The sequence below is a fragment of the Acomys minous genome (genome assembly GCF_964271855.1).
Source record: "Acomys minous genome assembly, chromosome: 13".
NCBI classification, from domain to species: Eukaryota; Metazoa; Chordata; class Mammalia; order Rodentia; family Muridae; genus Acomys; species Acomys minous.
Genome location: NC_140495.1, coordinates 5,612,865 through 5,631,152, shown reverse-complemented (window position 1 = coordinate 5,631,152; position 18,288 = coordinate 5,612,865). Strand labels below are relative to the sequence as shown.

At 48.3% G+C, this 18,288-nt stretch overlaps 1 protein-coding gene and 1 long non-coding RNA gene across 4 annotated transcripts in view; one reads left to right on the top strand and one right to left on the bottom strand.

The window, feature by feature from the left end:
* ITGA9 (integrin subunit alpha 9) overlaps positions 1 to 18,288 on the top strand; it is a 316,744-nt gene that overhangs the window by 119,351 nt on the left and 179,105 nt on the right. The gene's annotated exons all lie outside the window — the stretch shown is intronic.
* On the bottom strand, positions 9,645 to 13,786 carry LOC311580635. Of its 2 annotated transcripts, none has more exons than XR_014773531.1 (3): positions 13,636 to 13,786; positions 11,042 to 11,992; positions 9,645 to 10,319 (listed from the first exon to the last, which is right to left on the bottom strand). It is a non-coding gene; the product is annotated as an uncharacterized lncRNA (long non-coding RNA). The 2 variants fall into 2 exon arrangements; XR_014773532.1 differs by having other exon boundaries at positions 11,849 to 11,992.

Here is an 18,288-nt window from a genome sequence, read left to right as displayed (position 1 = left end):
CGATGCCTTGGTTGGAAAGTGTCTTTGATGAGCCCAAACATGTGACCAGCTGATTCACTTGTCCCTTAAGTCTCCAGTCAGATGATGCAAGCAACTTCTAGGAAGAGGGGAAATGGCTACTGGTCCAGCCCTCTAGCCTGGAAGTGGAACAGATCTGGGACCAAAGGCAAACGGAGGCCTGCCGCTGCATGTGTCTCTGTTGGGGTTTCTTTTGCTGTGATAAAACAAAATGACCGACATCAACTTCTGGGGGAAGAAAGGGCTTATTCCAGGTTACCCTTCCACATCCCAGGGCATCACTGCAGGAAGTCGCTGCAGCAGCTCAACTAGGGCAGGGCCCTGGAGACAGGAACGGAAGCAGAGCCGTAGAGGAGGGCTGCTTACTGGCTTGATCAGGCAGCTTTCTTACAGTACCCAGGACCACATGCCCAGGGGTGGCACCACCCACACAATTGTCAATCAAGACAGTGTAGCACAGGCTTGCCCACAGGCCAATCTGGTGGGGGCATTTTCACAGCTGGGGTCCTGCCTTCTCAAATGGCTCTAGGCCGTACCAAGCTGACCAAGCTGACAAAGGAGTCTATCCAGCATATGCAGTTCTGTTCACATGTCAGTCGTAGCATCTGGTTTTGTGTTCCTGGGTCTCTTTTCACTATCTTTCCTGCAGCTGTCCTGCTGCCTCCAACAGAACTCAGGCTCCAACCTTGAGCAATACACAAACTCTGAATCTGGGGTTTGACTCTAATGAGTGAATTAGAGGGTTGGGTCAAAAGCTTGGACTTGAATTTCTACAAACCATGAGTGTAAAATTCTATCTCCACCATTGTCAGCTGGCTGTGAGACTCAGGGAAAGGGCTTCTCCAAAGCCCCTGAGCTCCCCCTCCCCACCCCCTGTAAACTGGTATTAATTTCTGATTCAAGGAGTTTGCAGGAAGGTTGGGTAAAATGATTTAAGAAGAAAGCCTCTTGGGAGTCAGATGAAAACATTGTGTCTGGTCCTGCAAGGCATGGGTGTTTTTTAGAAGGTCTCTCTGGCTCTACAGTTGGTGGGGCGCAGGCAGGAGCAGCCGTGGAAGCAGGCAACCCAGCTAGGGCGTAAGAACACTGGGCAAGGTGGCTGGACCACTGTGGTCACAGTGGGGCCAAAGAGTGCCGATGGACTGGGGGCCTTTTTGAAGGTAAGGATAGCAGGGGTAAATGACATGGAATACAGAAGACAAAGGACAGACAAGCACACAACCCGGGCTTGGTGTTGAATATGTAAAGAGATGGTGCTGCCTGAGACCTAATGGTTAGAGACATCTGTGCTCATGGGTGACAACCACGGAGTGTTGGCTGGCTGAACAGTAGTGTCTGGGACATGAGGGGTGTGGTCAGTCTGTGCTAGATGCTTGAGGCAGGGGAAGGGGCTAAGTTCCACCGTGGCATCTGATCTGAAGATAACTGTGCTCCAGCCATCTGCCTCATTTGGATGGCAGCTTCTAGAATCAATTCTCAGTGAGGTTTCACGATCCCTAATGTTCACCTGCTTATCACTGCAGGCCTGTACTAAGAGAGGGGTAAACTGAGGAAAGATCCTGCAGAGGAGACTTTGGGATGAGTTTCGAGATCAGAGAGGCCTACGGAAAACTGGGTGCTCTAGAGGCATCACTATCCCACAGCCACAGGTCTCCCGGAACTGCAGTTACATCTCAGGAACTGCAGTTACCTGGGTTCTGAGCCCTTTGGAGACACATTGTCTTGTGAAGGATCCTTCCTTCCTTCCTTCCTTCCTTCCTTCCTTCCTTCCTTCCTTCCTTCTTTCCTTTCCTCTCTCCATCCCTTCTTCTGGTCCTCCTCTTCTTCTTCCTCCTCCTCCTCTTCCTCTCCCTCCTCCTTCATTTTTGTTTTCTGAGACAGGGTTTGGCTGTGCAGCCTTGACTGTCCTGGAACTCACTCACTCTGTAGATCAGGCTGAACTTGAACTCGGAAATCCACCTGCCTCTGCTTCCTCGAGTGGTATAGTCTTTTCTTTCTGTGCCTGCAAAGGTTACAAGAAGCCTCAGATCCCCCTGGACCTAAAGTGATTGATAGTTGGGAGATATGAGTGCTGAGAACCTAACTCAGGTCCTCTGTAAGAGCAGGTAGTGCTCTTAACCACTTAGCCATCGCTCCAGCATCTGATGATGATGATGATGATGATTGTTATCATCATTATTATTATTATTATTATTATTATTATTATTATTATTATTATAGTCCATTTGATGGCAGATTCTCCTCCTCTTGTCCATAATTCAGACCCTGGTATCAATTAAAGTCAAGCGGCCCTTCCTCCCAGCAGGAAGAAACCTGCTGCCTGTGACTCGTGCAAGCATTCCCCAGATAACGACCACAGCGGTGAAAAGGGCCATTCGTACTTATGAAATCATTGTTACCGAGTCAGAAGTGAGATAAAAGTCTTCGGCAAATCTGTAAAGAATATTTCAAAGAGAAAGGGGCCAGAATTTATAGAGTCTAAAAATAGCCACTGAAGTGCAGCTGTGTTTAGCTTCTCAGAGAACCTGTTGAGTCGAGACAGGCAGGGGTTTTATTTCTCTAGCCATGAGGTCATCGGTCTTGTCTAAGAGGGGATAGCAAACATTTCCAAATAGGGATTGGTTTTGAAGGGGAGGAAGATGGCTGAAGGAGCTCAGAAGCCGGAGTTTCTGCTCCCACCCTTCCCTCCCATGCCCCACTCGGAACCTTCTGCTGGGAGATGAAAGCATCTGTGGTGGGATGCAGATGTCCTGGTGACAGAACATCTCTGATTCATCTCTGGTACCAGTGGGGGGGGGGGCTACCTCTCTGAGGATCGCTGGTCTAGTTATTTGGCTTTGGTGTGTCCAGCACTAATGTTTTAAGATGGAGAAATAAATGTGTAGTTGAAGGAAAATGTGACTTCTCTAGCACTGAGGGGCTGATTCTCCGATCTTTTTTTGCCCCGTTTTTCATCGGGGTAACGGCATCTTTCTATTATTTAACTGACAAAAAAAGAACAGCCTTAAGGCTCTTATATGGATGGTCCAGATCTGGGATAGTCTGACTCACAGATTTTCACCTCTTCACATTCAGACCTGGAGTGCTGAGCCTTTTCTGAGCTAGTGCCATAGGACGTGACACTCATGCTGGACAGCCACGGTGAGCCGGAGCACAGCCACTCCACTGCAGTACTGAGGCATGAGACAGCCAGGGCTTGGAAAGGCTCTGTGTAACAAAGTTAGGATGCTCATCAGGTTAGATGTATTGAATGCCTTTTCAACACAGGACATTATCAATATAATGGGTTTCTGAATATAGACTCATTGTAGGCCAAGGAGGCTCTGTGTTTGCTTCCCAATGTCGCAATGTCAGCTGGTCGCATCCACAGTGAAGAGCAAGAGAAACGCACACGTGCATGCTTACTATTCAACTTTCTCCACTCTTAGAGAGCCCAGGGCCCCAGGCCATGGAATGGGAACCCACGCTTTCTTGGGGGCAGCGTCTTGTCCATAGGCCAACCAACTGAGGTGCTCTTCCCAGGCGGTTCTAGCTTGTGTAAGTTGACGATCAGACCCAGCATCACAAGTACTCTATGGAAACCGGTGTTGAAATGAGTCCTGTGTATGGCGTCAGGCCTCAAGGTTGGCTGTAGCTCTTACTCCCTGAGTCTCTCTCACCATTATGTTTAGCTTGTCTTGTGTTAAGTGATGGCCTGTGTAGCTGCCAGTACTTTAACCCCGTTTTGTTCATGAACCTTGATGTCTGTATTCTTCTCTTGGTGTGCTTAATGACAAGTCCTTAGGTGAGACTTCCTCCTCCCAGGGGGCGCTGGTCCTTGTGCATAAGTCCTTGTGCTCCCAAAGTGGGTCGCCGTGAGAAACAGCCACTGTACTTTGAGGGTGGCAGGAAAGCAGCTGGAAAGCAGCTCACAGCGCAGGCACATGGTGTAAGCATTGTCTGTCATCGCCGTTGTCATCATGACAAGTCACCATGTTTCTGTGAGGACTCTGCTGAGGATTTTGTTCGTGGTGAAACCTAGTATCTCATGAGCCTCCAGGAAAGGTATGGCGCCCGATCTCAGTACAGAGAAGTGGCTGTTGCTTCACTGGCCATCTAAGCCAAACCTGTGGTGTGAATCCTGACACTCGGAGTTCACTTTGTGGTTCACATCCAGCAGAACAAGCATTAGGCTGATTGGTCTGTCATGGTCTTGTTTCTCTGCTTTTTGGGACAGCTCACTTCATTATGGGAGTCTCTTTTTCCATCGGTGTGCAGTGCACAGTGGGTGTATTGGATGGTGCCTTCCCTTGCCTTCTCAGACCATTCTGTGGTGATGCTGCCCGTAGCTGTTGCCATCACCCTCGAATGCTTTGGCACGGGCACTCTTTGTAAACCTCTTTCCTCTCTGGTAAGGAGTCTCTTCAGTGAACCCAACTTAGCTTCCCTTTATGAGAGGTATTGGGCACCGCCCAGTTGATTAGACCTTGATTTCTTTCTTCCTAGCCTCTCTACTGGTAAACTCATTTCATATAGCTTGGGCACCTCATGAGACGCCAGACCACGGGTCCCTCCCTCTTACCCCAGAGCTTTTCCAGATATGATCCCTCCCAAGAACCCGGAAGGTACATTCATCACCATGAATTCACACAGAAACAGTTTACTTTACTTCCTGGAAACCCTTTTAGACAATCAGGGAGGTGACTTTTCAAGTTAAGCATTTTCTGTATTAATTATAGGAAGCTTGTTTTCCATATGGCATTTCTGTCACATGACATTCCAAAGAGAGAGCATGGAGCAGGGGCTAAGGAAGTCTCAGCATATAAGAAGCTCTGAATAGAACCTTCTAGTAACAATAACCTCCCTAAGCCTTGGAAGACATAGCTAACACTGTGGCATGTGACTCAACAGACCCATACATCTGTGGGTTTATTTTGTCTTGTTAAGAAGGACATAACAGTCTCTCAAAATTTAATTTCCTGAGTGAGTTTGAGAGCCATTGGAGGATTTCCCACACTTCCATCGTGAAGATAATATTTTCTTAAAAATTCATATTCCTCCAGTCTGGGGTTGGCCCCAGAAGAAGCTGCAGCCTGGGTACTTGTGTTTCTCCTCCGTGGAAAGTGCGCTGGGCCTGGCTAGTGAGTCCTATGCAGTTTGGACTGTTGTCCAAGGAGAACACGGATGATGCTTGCCACAAGGGTCCTACAAAAGGCTACAGTTTGCTGAGGTTTTGCGTGCTTTGTCTCCTGTTACCACAGTTCCCCTCTCCAGGGCTTGTGTTTGCCCAGTATTGCCTGTGGTGACATTATTGTACCAGGAGTGAGTGGCAGGAATAACGCCTGCAGATTGTTGTTAAATGCTTAAATTACTGACATATATGTGATACATGCATTTGCATATATGTGTTCCCATACATATATCTAAGTATATTAGCATGAAAGCTGCAAGTGAACAGTCGGCCCTTTGTGAGCCACTGCTTGGCTTCCTGATAAGAGTCATTCGACTCACCCGATGCCTAGGTCATGAAAGAGGTGTTTCTAGAATGTTCTGAGGAAGGTAATTTTGTTGTTTTGTTTGTTTGTTTGTTTGTTTTTGTTTTTTATGACAGTTCTAATAAACCCAGACAAGGGAAATGTCAACTGCTGTCTCTCTAGATAATAGCACCATGCTGCCCCTTTAAAAGGTTGCTTCTTCCCTCCAAGTCAGGAAGTTTCCTTTAAGGACGCATTTTCTATTCTGAAGAAGTTGTTAAAAGCTGTGCCTGGAAAATATCTGATACATGATCGGCTTGTGGCTTTCACTATCAAATGCATTCTGCTTGTGTTCTAAGGTGTGTGTGGGGGGAGGCGGTTCGGGGAGGCGTGGTGGTTTTAATAAAAGTGACTCTCATAGGCTCATATATCTGAATGCTTCAACCTCATGGAGTAGAAATGTTTGACAGGATTAGAAGGATTAGGAGGTGTGGCCTGATTGGAAGAAGGGTGTCACTGGGGGCAGACTTTGAGGTTTTAAGACCCAGTCAGAGTCTGTCTACCTGCCTGCCTGCCTGTCTGTCTGTCTGTCTCTCCCTCTCTCTCCCTCTCTCCTCCCCCCTCTCTCTCTCCCTCTCTCCCTCTCCCTCTCTCTCTCCCTCCTCCCTCTCTCTCTCCCTCCCCCTCTCTCTCTTTTCCTCTCTCCTTCTCTCTCTTCCTCTCTCTCTCTCCCTCTCTCTCTCCCTCTCTCTCTCCCTCCCCCCTCTCTCTCTCCCTCCCCCCTCCTCTCCTCTCTCTCTTCCTCTCTCCCTCTCCTCTCCCTCCCCTCTCCCTCCCCTCCCCTCTCTCCTGCCTATGGATCAGGATGTAGCTCTCACCTACTGCTCTAGCACCACATGTGCTTGCCGCCATGTCACCACAGCCATGCTCCCCCCATGATGACAAGGGACTGAAAGCAAGCCCCCAATTAAGTTCTTTCCTTTATAAGCGTTGCCTTGGCCATAGTGTCTCTTCACAGCAACAGTACAGTCGCTAAACCTGCGGGAAGCAGCTTTTAGAACATAGTCAGTACATTTGGGAATATCACTGACTTAGTTGCTGGGCAGCCTGCTCATATACTGTGCATGTGGCTGAGTTCTCTGAGGGCGTCCACTGATACATTTTTCTGTTGTCCCCACACATGCTGTTTGTGACACTCAGTTTTCCTATAGTCTCTTCCCATCTCCAAGCCGTACCCCTTCTTATGCCTTTCTCCACAGTCTATGGCGGTATGGAATGAACTGCTATAAGGCAAAGGGCTTGCAGGAGCAGGGGCTGTGGTGCCCATGTGTTTGTTTATTGGCACAGTTTCCTCATCCATGGTGGCACCTTGGTGGAAGCCGACTAACATATCACTCAGCGTATATGAAATTACGTATCAGGCCAGGTAGCACACTTACCATTCTCCATTTAAATGTCAGTGACCAAAATCAAAGCCTCTGTTACATTGCACTAATTATTCCTAAACTAAAAAGCATCTCTGTGTCAGAGCACACCCGAGGCTGTGAACTGTCTTTGAGACCCTCAGGGCAGAGAGCCCCAAGATGTACCTTCCAGCGCTGAGCTTGTGTGCCTTGCTGTGGGCTCAGGGACCTACTCTAAACGTGTGATGTGCCAGTCCCAACTCTAGGAATGAGGTCCAAGCCTTTTGTTCCTGTTTTTCTTTCTGAAAAATGAGTGGAGTTTATGTTGTGGTATTTGAGGGCCACGTCAAGGGGCAATACCGCATGAATCAGTACTGGATGGACAATTTCTGAGAGCTGTGTCCTTTGTAGTGCTCATTAAAGAACCTGTCCACCCGCCCATTGTCCACATTCTCATCTGTTAGTTCTGCCTGGCCACCCCATCCTCCTCCAGTCACTGATCCTGTGAGGTATCCACGATGCCTGGGAACAACGTGACCATTTGCCAATGGTCTACCATTTAGCCTACTGTGCATCGGTCCAACGCCAATCTTCGAAGCAGCCTTGGGAGGGAAGAATAGCAACCTCCCAGCTCATAAGGGGACGAGTGAGAGAACATAGCCTGGGTACCTTATCTAGGGTCACCTAGCCACTTGCAGAGTAGAGCAGATCTTGGAATCTTTGTGACACAAGGGCCAAATTTCTCCTCTTTAGGGGTATAGTGTGTGCATGCTCACGTGGGGTGAGAGCTGGCTCAGACCTTATTTGTAATTTTCCCCCACCTTTGGGGTCTTCCTGCTCTCAGCAAAACAGGGAAAGGGATCCACTTCCAAGACTGTGCTTTGCCTCCTACAGTCTTATCTACACTTGAGGTTCTGTGTAGAGACCCCTATCAGTCATACCAGAGTACAGTGGGGTTACACTCAGTGACGTCTCAATATTTAAAAGTTACAAATCAAGGCAGTATGAAGTGCTCTCTGTCCTGCCCTCTTGACAATCTGGAAGGCCAAAATCAAACTTGGAATTCTCGGGTACCTGAGAGTTCATTGCACAAACAAACGCTCTTGGGGATCTGGCTCCTAGCTTACCTCTCCTTCACAGTTGTTATCTGACTCTGTGTCACACTTTGGTGGCCTCCCATGCATGTGAACAGATGGTCCAGGCATGATAGTCAGGCATGTATATGGGTGTTCAGTCAAGAGGCATCCACTTGTCCTTGGAGGTGGTAGGTCCTTTTCTTCATTTGTTTGTTTGTTTGTTTGTTTGTTTGTTTTTTGAGGAGGCCATCTTTTTATGAACTTAGCTCTTTAGCTAGGCAGGGCCCATGAGCCAGCGCCTGTCCTCATGCCACCCCAGGCCCCTGTTTTCCTGGCTGGCTGAGTGATGATAGAGACAGGCAGATGGGAGGAAGATATTCCAGGGCTGGGTGGAGTGTTAGGGTGGAGTCCAGCTGGGTGTGTGTGTGTGTGTGTGTGTGTGTGTGTGTGTGTGTGTGTGTGTGTGTGTAAGGGCCAACAGGAAAGGGGCTGGGCTCTCTTTTGCTCACTGGTCCCCAGTGTTTCAGGGTTCATTCTGAAGATGCATTGTTACTGTGTGTGCTTGGAGTTAAGCTGGACGATTGAGCTGTGGCCACACCAACTCAATTCTGCTTAGGACTATGGAGTGGCCAGCTGTCAGGAGACTTTCCAAGAGATACCCACCCTGTTCTTTGGCACTGGCCTTGGTCTGGGAGGCTCTCCTTGGTCTGTTTCCAAGTACAGCTGTCCTCCTAACAGGTCTGTGGGTGGGCCCAAGAGGGCCACTGGCAGAGAGGCAGTATAGTAAGGGGCAGTGCTAATCTGAAGAAATGTCCCTGCCCTGGCCCCAGAGTCCTGGACTTTGGGGATACACAGAGAGTCTGAACTCTACAAAGTGAAAATGCCGTGATTTAGGACAGATCCACTCTCTTCCTACCTCAGCCTTTCTTCCCCTCGCCTCTTTGCATTATGTCTGTGCTAAAATGAAAGCTATTGTTTATTTAAAAGGACCATTTGCCTAATGCCCCTGGAATTTATTTTTTTGGAGCTTTTTCTGTGTTAATCATCAGTTCAGACCTTGGCTGTAGCTGTGTGATTATGTAACCTGGGATGGAGTGGATTCCACTGGCCTGTGCAGACTCCGATGCATCCACCCAACTCCTAGCCATGCCTGAGAGGGAGCGAGTGCACTTCCACTACATGTTCAACCTGCACCTGTGTCCTGCTGGAGGCGGGGAGTCCCTAGAGAGAGCTGGCAAGCTGCTAGAATTGAGTCAGGAGGATGATTTCTTCACGGATTTGCTGTAGAACTGCCCCATTCTCCTTTGTTATAGACACCGGGACTTAGGCAGCCCTTTATATAGCACCTAGGCCCTCTTACCCGCATCTGCACCTTAGCAAAAATCCTGGATGTAATTCTTTGAGCCCTGGCAGGATCCAGAACAAGTTCCGGGATCTTTCCTCTGTGCTGGCCTCTGCCCTGTGGCTTCATGTGCCTGCCATCTCCATCCCTACTGACCCCAAGAGCCACCCTGGCCAGACTCCAAACCTGGAGTTCCTTGATTTCAACCCTGAAACCATGTATCGGTCCACAGGGAGTTGCTTTGTCAGGGATAGAAAAAGAGGGGGTGGGTTCTTAGTCACCGGGGCTTGAGGTTTAACTTGCCTTAGAGTCTAAAGGGAAGAATAAACACAGACAGGGGTTTGAGACTCTGGCTTTATCATGGATGAGTATGGGTGGGCTGCAGAAAGGGCTCCCCCTGGGGTCCTTGTCCTCTACCCTCGTGTTGGAAGATGATAAGTTTCTTCTGTCCTTCATCCCTTTTCTCCTTGTGTGACTGGAGATGTGTCTTTCCCCCCCTTCTTCCTCTGCTTGCCATGCTTGTCAACCCCATTAGCAAGAAGGCAACCTTGTATTTAACACAAGGGTAACTGCGAGTTAGAAGCTCTGAGGTTCTGGCCACCCGAGGTGGTTCAGTGTCGATGTCAAGGCAGGCTTCCCCTCACTGGAGGTAGATTTCTCTGCTTGGGGACTCCATGTTCCTTCCGTTGCTAGCCGTCCATTCCTTCAGGGGCTTCAAGGTCTTTGGCTTTGGGGATAGAGGACTAGCCAGTGGGGAAGGCGTGCTTCCCCTTAGAAATGATCCATACGCCTTCCACTGACTGGGTAATTTGCCTCAGGCCGGACTGCCAGCTCATTCATACAGTGACATGGGACTGGGATACAAGATGAAGAACAGATGTCCTCGAGACACTGATGGCAGGGGAGTGGGATTAGCCAGAACTCCATGGTAGAGCGAGCGTGTGTGGAAAGATGAAGAGAAATAGGTAGCTGAGCGTCCCCTCACCCCCTGCCTCCGCAAGGTCTCTCGTTGGATGACAGCACATCTCTGGGGGATGGAACGGACAGGAAGGGAAGAAGATGTGAGGAAGAAGTTTTCAGGCTGGCCCCTGGTCCACCATGGCCTGGTGCTATACAACTGTGTCATGAATACGGGGACCCATAGAAAAGGTGGCTTGTAACTTTGTACCCCTTCTGCCAGTCCCAAGGAGGTGGAATTTCAGGAAGATGTTCATGCTGTGCTCATAGCCTTAGCTCCTGACGGGATCTGCCCATCAGTTTTTAGGCACAAAGCTCATCATAAGAAGAGCTGAAGGGAAATACATACCCAGGGGCCCAGTGTCTTAGCTCAGCCACCATAGCAAAATACCATACACAGGGTGGCTGTGTAACAGGATTTGAGTGTCATGGTTGAGAAGGGCAAGTATGAGCTTAAGATGCGAGCATGGTTGGTTTTTGATGAGGATCCTTCCCCGTAAACAGGTTGTCAGCGCTCCCTGTTTCTTCATATGGCAAGGAGAGAAGGGAGGTGGGGTGGGAGGGAGGAAAGAACACATGTGTAAGAGAACATGGCTTCTCTTCTGAGGGCTCAGATCCCATGACAAACGCTCTCCTGTAGGATCGTGTCTGCGCCTGCTTATGTCCCTAAAGGCTCCGTTTTCAAACACAGTTACAAGGGGGAACTTCAACATACGAATTTGGGGGCAGAATTCATCCATAGAAGCCAGCAGAGTGTGCTCCTCCAGGCATGCCTTTCCAGCGTTGACTTACCTCTCTGCGCTGGGAGGCAGGCAGAAGCAGGGAGGCCGGGAGCCCGATAGCACAATGCATCTGTCTGGGGTGCAAAGGGTGTGTCCTGTCCTTGCGTTGATGCACATCCCCTTGCTCCCTTTGGCCTCAGGTTCCTCACTCTGGGCACATGATGCCAAGAAGGACTGGAGGCTGGCATGACTCAGACATCCCCAGAAAGGGGGAGCCAGTGAAGGCCAGGTCTGGGGCTGAAACCACAAGCCACTTGGCCAGTGAGCCAGTGGGTCAGTTAGTCCAGTTTGCTGTTACCACCCGTGCATGCCTGGGCTCATAGGTACCAATAACTCCAAGAAGCCTGAGGTCAGAGCCCCAGGGGCACCTGAGGTCTGGGCTAATGGCTGGCCTTGGGGGCAGGGCCTTGCAGACACTTTGTAGATAGGGTTGCTTCAAGGGTGTGGCAGTCAGATTGACTGCTTTTTACTGCTGTGTCTGCAGGATGGGGCTCCAAGCTCTGCCTGTGCAGAACTTGAGCACAGTAAGGGAAGATTGTTCCTAGACCCATCAACAAAGTCCTCAGCTGCCTCTCTCACTCAGCCCATTGAACAGTGTGGGCCAGTGGGGAGAGTAGGGCATAGTTCAAAGTTTTCAGAGGAGGAAGTCACTGGTGAAGAAGTCTGTTTGGTGCCTTTCACAGATTTTGTATGAAACATGGGAGGGGTTGGACAGCTGCTTATTAGACAGGAAGGGTGCAGGCGTGCAGGCATGCAAGCCAGCCACCGGGAAGAAGTCTAGAAGGAGGCAGAGCTGCCTGGTACCTCAGGCTCCCACCTGCAAAAGGAGTAGGAATGGTTCCTCCCCATCCAAGGAGCACTGAACGAGTCATCATCTGCGCCTGGCTTAGTGCAGAGCCTGACACATACCACAGCATGTGCGAACCCCATGGCGGCGGTTCCCAGTCCCAACCGACGTGTTCTGAAAGACATTTGTATTAATTTGATGCCCTGCACCCTGAACAGCACCTTTTAGTGCCACAGGGATCTCCGTGTCTGCTGAGCACCGGCTGGGTCATCTGGAACTCTAAGACCAGACAGTGGAGGAGACACAAGAGGTGGAGAGCCACCCGGGGCCTGCCTGAAGCAGTGTGCAACCCCACGTACTAAATCACCAGACTCCTGGCGGTGCTGAGGAGTCCAAATAGGGAGGGAGCAACACCAGGGCTGCGGGGCTCAAAGACAGTTTCCATGTTGGAGTCTGTGGTACACAAAAGGCTTTAATAGGTAGAAGAGAGGCCAGGTGTGGTGGTGGCGCACGCCTTTAATCCCAGCACTCGGGAGGCAAAGGCAGGCAGATCGATGTGAGTTCGAGGCCAGCCTGGTCTACAAAGTGAGTTCAGGACAGCCAACGCTATACAGAGAAACCCTGTCTCAGAAAACAAAACAAAACAAAACAACAACAACAACAACAACAACAACAAGGTAGAAGAGAAAGAGGGTGAGCAACAGCCAGACCAAGACAAGACCTGTGTTTGGAGACATATCTCAGCGTAAGAGTCTAAGGTGGACCTAGTGCTAATGGAGCAATGAAATAAGACACTTCGAGACCCCAGTCCTACCAGAAAGGAAACTGTTTAGGGCATATCAGGGTTCTACAGGTTAGCAACAAATTTTGAATCATATGGACTCTGTTTTGGAGTAAATAGTGAAAGATGGTCTCCCCTAAGGAACTGTGTAGCTCCTGGAGTCCTGTTCTACAGAGCCATAAGAGGACATGGAAGAAGTTCTAACTGCTGCTCTGTTTCATATCTGGGAGATTTGGAACATCAGGAAGAGAAGCAGTGTCATGCTGGAAGAAATGCTATGTTGAAATATAGAGACGGCCGTGTCTCCAAATATGTCTGGAGTAATCCAGGCCCCAGAGGCCCGAGTTTGGAGTGATGGAGAACACTCCAGAGGGATAAGTTCACCCACCCTCCAGGGGAGCCAGCAGCCCTGAGTGACTAGCACCAGCAGCAGCAGCAGCAGCACTACCAGCAGCAGCAGCAGCAGCACCAGGCCAGACAGTAGCCCAGGCATTGCAAAGGCCAGACAAGCAGGGAGAAGAAAACACAGTGAGAAAAGGCCATCCCAGCAAGAAGTACAGATGGCAGCAGTCTCTAATGGCATGTGCCCAGACTGAGTCTAAACACTGTAGGGGAAAAAAATAGCAAAGAGTGAAAGCAAACAGACTCCCGGTCCAAAGTGCACAACTCAGAAGATGCCAGAGCAACATAAACACTGCAAAGCAAGCACAGCGACCTAGCCTCGTTAGTCAGTAACGAGAAGTGGCACTAGCAGTGTGGTAGGACTGGAGTCATCTCAGATGGCCTTGACCTCGCTTGGCTTTTCCCTCTATTCAAACAACTTGTAAGGGCCGCACCACCATTCCATTCCTTTCTTGGCTCAGCATCGCAGTTTACCAGCCCATGAAAGAGGACACTTTGGGGCAGTTTCTTACCACCCATTTCTTAAGGACATTCTCTTTGCCCTTACATGGAGCGCTGCAAAATGATCTGGCCCTCAGCCAGGACTACTAGCCCTGCACATTTGGCTGCCTCTGACCTGGGGCCCGAGAAGTACCTGGAAATCCCCTTCATTTGTTCCACCATAGCAGGAAGGTTGAAAGGCTGCTTTTCCGTCAGAGACATTTTCTTCCTCCCGGCCTCCTTCACTGTTGTGGTGAGATGGTCACCAGGCACTCAGCGAGTACTGAGCATGGGTCAGCATTCTGCCTGGGTCGTTAGGACATGTTGGGCAAGGGTTTTGAGTGAGATCAGAAGCCAACGCGTCCTTTGTAGCTCAGGCTTTAGAAGTAGTGTGGATTTTGAGTCTTATGAACTTTGTCGGCTGAAGTAAGTGGCATGGGGAGGCTAAGGCTGTCTCTTAGTGAAAGGAACCGTCCTGTCACGAATCTAAGATATGTATGTAGACAGAAGAAGAAAATTGTGTGTGTGCTGTGGACAGAAGCCCATGGGCTTTGGAGTCACGTGAGACCTGTCAAGCCAGAATCCTCACTTAACTGCCACCTTCAGTTAAGGATGAAGATGGAATTGCTATTTGCATCCATCTTAGAAGATCATTTTGGGGGCTGGGGAGATGGCTCAGTTGGTAAAGCAAAAGGACCTGGATTTGTATCTCCAGTATCTGGGTAAAAGCTAGGCATGGCTCCCTGGCATGGTACCCTGGTGTGGTACCCTGGCGTGGTACTCTGGCATGGTACTCTGGCGTGGTACTCTGGCGTGGCACCCTGGTGTGGTACCCTGTGTCTGAAATCAAGCCCTGGGGAGGTGGCAGCCATAGGAGGATCCCTGAAGCCTATTGGCCAGTCAGCATAACTGTGGTTGAGGAAGAGGCCTTATCTCAAAAACCTAAGGTGATGAGTAACCAGGTAAGATAGTCAAATCAATGCCTGGCCTCTAGATGCACATACAGGTAAACACACACATACACACACACACACGTGCACACAGAGATACACACATACTCAGAGAGCACACAGAGTTCCACAGAATTTTCCAGTGCTTGCTTGTGTAGGTAATGAATGGTGAATTCTCAGTGAAAGGCTTTTATCTGGGGCTGCTGCTGCTGTTTTCTGTCTCTTATCCAGAATTCATTCTGTGCCCTCATTTTGTATCTTGAAACACGGGGTCTTCATAGGATTGGTAACCTTCCCGGAGTCTGTAAGGGAGACTACCACCTCGGTCTTAGTACAATATGAACTCAAGGTTGAGATTTGGAAGGCAGCAAGGAATTAACATTTATCCACACTAGAAATTTAGAAGTGCAACTCAGTCTAGGAGGCAAAGAGAGGCACGTTTTCAAAGCCTGTGACATGAGGATGTCAGGTCAACAGGAGTGTTTTGTCCTCCCTACTTGTGGCGCTCCTCAAGATCACCTCGAGGCCTGAGCAGTGTGAGGACACCTTGACACTCAAGCAGTGGGAAAATAGCCATTCCAAAAGTATGTGTGTGCAAAACACTACTTGAAATATACCAGACAGTGCTGGGAACCAGAGACACAGAGGAGGAAGGCAGGCAGCGGTCTTTCATTTCCACTTGTCACTACAAAGGCATCTGGAACACCATTCCTGTTCCAGATTCCTCCAGTGTCACAGGTCATCAGCGGAGATGTTCAAGGCTCAAACCGCATGAAGCAGATGCTGTCCATGGTTACCAGCCCTGTGGCTATGAAAGGGAGATTTTGTGGCTAAGCCATGGACCCATGATAGGGCTCTTAGATTTCTTCCTCTACCTCATAGACCAGTGCTCTCTGTCTCTGTCTCTGTCTCTGTCTCTGTCTCTGTCTCTGTCTGTCTGTCTGTCTATCTATCTGTCTCTCTCTAATTCCCTCCCTCCCTCTCTCTCTCTCTCTCTCTCTCTCTCTCTCTCTCTCTCTCTCTCTCTCTCTTGTGTGTGTGTGTGTGTGTGTGTGTGTGTGTGTGTGTGTGTGTGTGTAGTATGAATGTCATGTGTGTTCAGGAGCCTGTGTAGGCCAGAAAAGAATGTCACATCTCCTGGAACTGGAGATCCAGATGATTGTGAGCCACCACTTGGGTCCTCTGCAACACCAGTCAGTGTCCTCAACCACTGTGTTATCTCTTCAGCTCCTCCTTGCATGCACGGAGAAGGTACATTACCCATAAGCCATCTCCCAAGCTCCTACACCTGCTGTCCTTCTGAGAGGGGGCAACGGCTTTGAGGGGGTCCTTACAGCTCCCAGCCTACTTGGAGGGAGAGGGGGAGTAACACGCGTTTTCTTTCTGGCATGCTCTGTCTTCCCTGGGAAGTCCTCCACCCAGAGCGCCTTTCTGTGTGAACCAAGTGTTACTTCAGACTCTGTTTACACCATGAAGCTCTTAGAGCGAGGAGACAGGAAGAGTGTGGTGTGAGCAGAGATGCTGTCTGGGCTAGACATGTCTTCAACCTGAAGAGAGCTCTGAGGCCGGGAGGAATAATGACAACAGGAAAGCGCTCAGTCAGGCAGTGAGGGAAGACAGAGATGTCACAGTAACTGGGATTCAGTTTTCAACAGCCCGTGAACTTTCGTCCCCATCAGCAATTGCCCTGAAGCAGCATATAACAGGATGTGCCCTATGATCTCTAGAACCATTTGCATTTGGGATTTCTCCATACAGAATAGAGATGTTTCCAAGTGCGGTGCTATCCACAGACTATCAACCTAAGCAGCGATTGCTTCCGTCTCCATTGCCAGCCAGCCTTGAGCTCTGTCAGCTCAGGCTCTAACAGGGTTCTTGGTGATGTATCACGCACCGGAACTTGCATTTCTTCCTGTAATCAGAATCTCGAAGTCAACATTTGTAGCTTTCCTTTCCTTGAAGTAGAAAATAGCCTTAAGACATGGATCTTAAGAATATTTTTGTTTTACAGCCCATTGGTGTATTCAGCTACCATTAAGTATTGACCTCTTGTGAAGCAGCAACTGTTTTAGGAATTTCAGATACAAGACTGAGTAAAACAAGGAGATTCATGTCCATTTTGTGGCACTAATGCAGGCATCTATATCACACAGCCGAGGTGCAGGCAGTAAACTCTAAGGTATGACATACTCTCTAAAGGAAAATATGAGGTATTCTAAGAAAGATCTGGAGGGTTGGCTCAGCGTCAAGAGTGCTCACTGATCTTGCAGGGGGCCAGTTTTGACCACCACCCACATCACAACCACCTGTAGCTGTAGCTTTAGGGGATCTGACACTCTCTTTTGGCCTCCGTGAGCACTGTGCATACATGTGGCATGTGTGCACACAGACACATAAATAAAAGAAAAATAAAAGCTTAAAGTGAGCTGACCAAACACCCACAGGAAGCACAGGTGTAACCCTTGTCATACCAGGAGCCATAGAGGAGAAAGGCCCTGTCGCCATCACCGATGATGGGGTCATTATCAATGTCATAGGAAAATGATCACCTATAAGTGGTGAAAAGTGAAAGCTAACGCTGTCATCATTTGTGGTTGGCTCTCTCTGCTTAAAGGAACTAACAAGATATGCCATTATATTAGATTCGCTCATCAGATGATATATTAAAATGCTGGTTGATATGCTATTATATTACAATGACAATACATATGCTATTATATTAGACTGTGGTGGCTTAACGTATATAAAAATGTTTGCCTATATACTGAAACTTGTGAGAAATTTTAATTTAAAAATCTTAATTCTCAAAAGCAACATGTAAAACATCTAAGAATAAATCTAAAGAAATGTGAGCATTCCATATAAGGAAGAGAGTAAAACTATATACAGGGTTTAAAGACTTGGCTCAATAAGAAAGAAATACCACATAACTCACACCTACCAGCACTATTATAAAATTATATACTAAATTGGGCTATATAGCCTGATTGTATAACTAAAGCAATTAAACATTTAAAAAATAGTCAAATGGAGACAGGTATTCATAAGTATAAATTTTTACTATAAAGTAATAAAACCATATAAAATCATTACAGAAAAAAGAGGTTTTTTTCCCAGGCCTTAGAAAAGGCTGAACCATCAATTAAATATTAGTATAAATGCTCATCCATTTTGTAAAATAATTTACTACTTTATGACATCCACAGAAATAAGTGATTGATGGATGGAAGAATTCTGTATAAAAAGCGTGGCTGGGGCTGCAGACGTGGCTCAGTTGGTAGAGTGCTTGCCCAGCATGCATGAAGCCCTGGGTTCCATGCCCGGCGTTGCATAAATGGGGCCTGGGGGGGCACACCTGTAATCTCAACACTAGGGAGGTGGAAGAAAGGAGGGTCAGAAATTCAAGACCATCTTTGACCTCAGAGCAAGGCCAATCTTGGATACAGGAATCACGAGCCCTTGTCTTTCTGACTACTACCGAAAAAAGCAGGACTATAAAAGTGTTTATAAAAATTATATTCATGAGCTTTAAATAGGGTAGTCACCTTAATGCGAGATGCCAATACTGTAAAGAGTAGACTGACATAATTAAAGCCCATTTTATGTAACAAGAGTTGATACAACAATGTAAAATGTCTAGAAGAAAAAAATGGTAACAGACAATATATGATGGACAGAAGTTTCCTAACCTGCATATGTTTCTGAAACAATAAGAAACACAAGGGGACTTCCCAGTCTAGGATCTAGGATATACAATAGCATGACAAGAAAACCAGAATATTTACCCACACTTGTGATCCAGAGGGGAAGAAACAATGAAAGAGCATTTATAAGTCGTAATAGAAAAATGTTTAAAG